The sequence below is a fragment of the Magallana gigas genome, chromosome 7, assembly GCF_963853765.1.
Source record: "Magallana gigas chromosome 7, xbMagGiga1.1, whole genome shotgun sequence".
Classification (NCBI taxonomy): Eukaryota; Metazoa; Mollusca; class Bivalvia; order Ostreida; family Ostreidae; genus Magallana; species Magallana gigas.
In genome coordinates this window covers 12,969,839-12,975,838 of record NC_088859.1, presented here as the reverse complement: position 1 = coordinate 12,975,838, position 6,000 = coordinate 12,969,839, and positions in this window count along the sequence as shown.

Here is a 6,000-nt window from a genome sequence, read left to right as displayed (position 1 = left end):
ACAAGTGTCTGTGTTTATTGTAAAGCAAACTATAATATGAAAAACCCCAAAACTCTTTTAATGATAAGAATTATTCTAAAAATAAATCAATTTCACTCATAACACAACACAGTCCTTATTGACCCTCCAAAAACGTTCGTATTAATTTGTGAATTACTTAATGACTCGTTTAGCACAACTTTGTGAAAATTATTGTGGTAAGCGATAACACTTGTAACACCTAAAATATTTTTAATGAAAAAATCATGCACATACCGATGCCAATGTAAACAAGGATTAATATTTAATATATATTATTAAACAATACTAACTAATGTTTGGCCCCTTTTGGCCCCTTTTTCCAGAACGTCAAGTTTCCAGAAGAAGAAAGACGCATGTATCTTACGCATATATCTTTTCATATATAAAAAGGGTGAGCTTTGTGGAAACCTGTAAACCATATTAAATATTTTCCAGAAATTTACACTGTACACATATCTATGAGTTTTCATATTTCTCGAGAGATTTTATGATATTCTCTATACATTCAGATATCAACAGTTATATTTTTTCTTACGAATAAGATTATGGAAAAATTAACTAATTAAATATTTTGTTTGCAAAATTGTACGCAAGAACTATAGATAAAAGGATAGTACCTGTATTTATCATACTCCTTTGTACAATTTGTTTCAGACATGAGAAAAAATTTTAAATTAAGATATTGTATGATGTTAAGCTTACATTTTTTAAATTATATTTTCTTAACAGTGACTATATTAATTTTTTGCAACTGTATAAAAAAGCACAATGGATAATGTTTAAGAGTTAAATTCAATAGATTTTGATATGCTTTGAATAAAATACGTGCACATACGTTCTTTTGATTTTCTTTTGTATACGTTCAGTAATTTCTTATTCCAAAAGCAAAGAAGAATGACCAACTGTAAGCGGCATTCCGTAAATAAAATTGTGTACATTATCGGATTAGAAATGGATGTCAAAAAAGTTAGTCTTCCAAAAAGCTTTTTTAAATCTAGAACTAATGGTGGGGGGTTTGCTGTGACAGTGTGGATGAGCTGTGTAATCATATATGGGATGGTGCTTAAAATGAAAAAGCCTGTATACATGGACACTTTTCTAATACATTTTGAGTTAATTTTGCCGACAGTGGTGTTGATAGCAAAATGAACAACATAGCAATATTCTAAGATATTGATCATAATAATCATAAGAAACAATACAGAGGTCCACTGGAAAGATTTTCGGTCATTCAGATCTTTCCATTGGCAATCGTATTCGTCGACGGAGGATAAAAATCCAAAGAGCCAGCAAAATACACAAGCGGTAAGGATGTTTCTTCGACTTGCCACTTTAGAGTAACTGAAAGGGAATCTGAGTGACAGAAAACGATCCGTGTTCATCAGTGTGATCAGTAATGTTGTTACCAGGTAAAGCGATTTCAACGAAAATCGTTTTATTAGGCAAAGTGGTCCATATATCCTTACTATGTCTGGGACACACAGGTTAATTCCTATCAAGGTGTCTGAAATGGCCATGTTGATTGCAGGCAATCGCACACTGAACATCATATTGGAACTCCGAACAAGCACCAATGTCGAGGTAATATTCAGCAGAATAATTGAGTATCCTAAAACTAGTTGCAGCACAGTCGCGAAATTGTTGGCCTGCTGTTGATGAAATGCTCCATAGTCCGTTGTGAAATTTTCTAAACTTGGATAATTTGACGTCTTATTGTTTGCCATTGTTATTCAAAATTAAATTAAGAAAAATAGATAGATACACATCTAACGAAAAAGAAACTATTTTCCTTTCATGAGTTTTACATAAAACTTGACTCAAACAAAACACTTCTTAGTCAAGGTATTCCAACGTCTTTTGTTCATTGAATAATAACTAGTTGATGAATAAAATTAGTTTTTAACAAAGTTCAATTTCAATCAACTTCTGGTTCTGAAGCGTTTCCTCTTGTGGAAAAACAGTTTACCTGTATGGATGGTCATGAGAAGTGTGATGGGAGAGTAAAGTCAATTGGGTTTTATACCTGGTTTTATAATACTATCGATTGAAATGCACCTACATATTTGCCATGGGACTATAAACTCCACCTTGAAAATTAAATTGCTTAATGTTGAAATAATGAACTAGACATTTTCTGATAGATGGTTTGCTATAACGTTGCAAACGTTTAATTTATTAACTATTTGCCCATTTCTTTTTTGTTTAATAAAACAAGAGGCCCATGGGCCACATCGCTCACCTGAGGAACAATAGGTATGATAAAATCAGCTTAATGGAGTCATAATACAAACTATCTGGACAATGTACAATAATACATGTAGATCCTGTATAAATAAAATCCATTTTCCCCTGGATATTCTTATGTTTATAATCATTAGTCCCTTTTCTAACAAGATGATTTTATAGTCTTATCATATGTTGAGTATTGCAGTTCTCAAAATGATCCTTAACAATAGTTTATATATTAGATATAAACGTACATCAAACTATGAACCTTCTCGGGAGGCCAAAGAATTGTCCTGGGGCCAAAGTCTTAACAATTATAAAGAAACATCTGGCTGATTAGTTTCTGAGAAGATTTTTAAAGATTTACCCTATATATTCCTTTGTTAAATTTTGACCCCCCCCCCATTGTGGCCCCACCCTACCCCTGGGGATCATGATTTTCACAACCATGAATCTACACTACCTGAGGATGCTTTCACACACGTTTCAGCTTTCCTGGCTGATTAGTTTCTGAGAAGAAGATTTTTAAAGATTTACTCTGTTTATTCCTATCAAAAACATCGACCTCCCATTGTGGCCCAAACCTACCCCCAGGGTTATGATTTTCACAAATTTGAATCTACACTACCTGAGGATGCTTCCACACAAGTTTCAGCTTTCCTGGCTAATTAGTTTCTGAGAAGAAGATTTTTAAAGATTTACTCTATTTAATCATATGTTAAACTTCGACCCCCCATTGTGGCCCCATTCTACCCCCAGGGGTTATTATTTTCACAACTTTGAATCAACACTACCTGAGGATGCTTCCAAAGAAGTTTCAGCATTGCCGGCTGATTAGTTTCTGAGAAGAAGATTTTTAAAGATTTACTCTATATATTCCTATGTTTAACTTCGATCCCCCATTGTGGCCCCACCCTTCCCCCGGGGGTCATGATTTTCACAAATATGAATTTACACTACCTGAGGATGCATCCACAAAAGTGTCAGCTTTCCTGGCTGATTAGTTTCTAAGAAGAAGATTTTTAAAGATTTACTCTATATATTCCTATTTTAAACTTCGATCCCCCATTGTGGCCCCACCCTACCCCCGGGGGCCATGATTTTCACAACTATGAATCTACACTACCTGAGGATGCTTTCACACAAGTTTCAGCTTTCCTGGCTGATTAGTTTCTGAGAAGAAGATTTTTAAAGATTTACTCTATATATTCCTATGTTAAACTTCGATCCCCCATTGTGGCCTCACCGTACCCCGGGGGTCATGATTTTCACAACTTTGAATCTACACTACCTGAGGATCCTTCCACACAAGTGTCAGCTTTCCTGGCCGATTAGTTTCTGAGAAGAAGATTTTTAAAGATTTATTCTATATATTCCTATGTAAAACTTCGATCCTTCATTGTGGCCCAACCCTACCTCCGGGGATCATGATTTTCACAAATTTGTATCTACATTACCTGATGATGCTTTCACACAAGTTTCAGCTTTCCTGGCTGATTAGTTTCTGAGGAGAAGATTTTTAAAGATTTACTCTATATATTCATTTGTTAAACTTCGACCCCCCATTGTGGCCCCACCCTCAGGTGAGCTAAAAAGGTTAAGTTTACAATACAATAAGTTGTTAAAGTTGGTTTCTGGAAGAACAGACTTTGAAAATTTTCTTAATAAATATTGACAAATATTTTACTTTTTTAAGCTTTAGTTTTTAAGATCTGTGTACAAACATAGAATTGTGAGCAAATCGCTGTATCTTGCTTATAATTCGAAGCTTAACACTCAAATATGGTTAGTAAATAGAAATTGTAAACAATTAAACACAAGAAACATGCACTACATGTATAACAAATAAAGAACACAATTTATTTTTTCGAAATGAATCATATATATATACATGTATATACCTACATATTTCCGTCACGATATCAAACTCTATTTAAACTGAATAAACTCGAAAAAATGCCGAGCATCTCAACAAAACCTATTGCATTAATCTACATGTACCATTACGCAAAAGATAATGCCGAATTACCGATAGAATGAATTGTATTTCAGTACCCGTCCCCTACATCCGATTTTGCTTAATTTGCGCAGGTAAACAGTTAACTGTTTGATTTACCGAAGTCTCTGTTTGATTTGATACGTAAAAATCACGAAATACAGACGATAGTTTCCAGGTTACAAAGCATAATGAGAACGAAACGAAAATCAGAACAAGCTAACACCAACGTCATGTGTGAAAACTGTCAACGCATTGAAATATTTAGCCTCAATTTACTTCACAAAATCGGCACCAATATATTTTGTATGTTTCAAAACTTCCCTTCATACGCGAACTGTTGCACAACAAGCAAATTCATCATAGTCAGATCGACCCTTTTTCGTATAATGTCATGGCTGCTTTAAACAAAGAACCTCGTTTTAGAAGTATGGAATCATTTTACCGGATGCCGAACCCGAAGCTATTAAACTGATTGAAACACGCATTTCCTTTATTATTATTTTCGTAATAACTCAGATTTGAAACAAAATTTCCACTTAATTTTTGCAATTTATATTTTCCTTCCCATAAGGATAATTTATGCTAAACTATGTTGAATTTGCCTCGGTAGTTCTTGAGAAGAAGATTTTTAAAAATGCACCCCCCTTTTTCTACAGTTTCAAGGTTTTCTCCGCTTTGAATACAGATCAAACTTTTATTTCTGCAATTTATATTCGCCCTCCCATAAGGATGATTTGTGCCAAATTTGGTTGAAATTGGATAAGCGGTTTTAGAGAAGAAGTTCAAAATGTAAAAAGTTTACAGACGGACAGACGGACAGACGGACAGACGGACGGACAGACGGACGACGGACAAAATGTGATCAGAATAGCTCACTTGAGCTTTCAGCTCAGGTGAGCTAAAAAACCTTTATCATCCTTGGTTTAAAACAGAGTTCCTAAGAAACAATATTTTAAAAATACTGTCTTTTAGTTTCATGGATTAAAAACTTTGAAAACAAGTAAAATAAAAAAACAATGCTTTTTGTTTAAAAAAATCAGTACTAGAACACATTAACACAGAACACACACATACTAAACCACACACACACTAAACCACACACACACAACACACACTCTCTCTCTCTCTCTCTCTCTCTCTCTCTCTCTAATAACTAATTAAAACACAAGTATTGTTGTTATTTTTACTTCTACATGCTCTTGAATTCTTAACAATATTCAAATCAGTTCAATAACATTGTACTTTTATTGTCTTATTCTGGAAGTGTGAAGTGCAACTAACGAACTTTATCAATTACAGAATGTTAACATAATTAGTTTGTAGATTTGGTGTGGTATTCAAAGTAACATCCAAAGGAATATGCCCTTTTCAAACTTATTTTACTTATTTTCGAGGAACCTTGTGTATATTCTAACCACAAATAATCTGCTCTCAGTCAAATTAATCAAATGCCCTGCGAGTCACAAGACGTGACAAACAAGCAAAGGTTAATTGAAATTTTAAAAAAAATGTTAATTAATAAATTAATTCGGCCAAATGAAAAAAAACATACTAATTTCTCAGATTCAGACAACTACCGAACCTATAAAGTCCGGCTATAAATTGAATTCTTAACATATTTTATAGTGCACAATAAGACTCATCCCAGGAGCGGAGCTAGAGGAGGAGGAGGATCACAAACTGAAGCTACCGAGAAAGGCCTCGGAATCTCCCGGCAAACAAAAGTTTCCATTGGACCTCCTGGGAAATCTTTC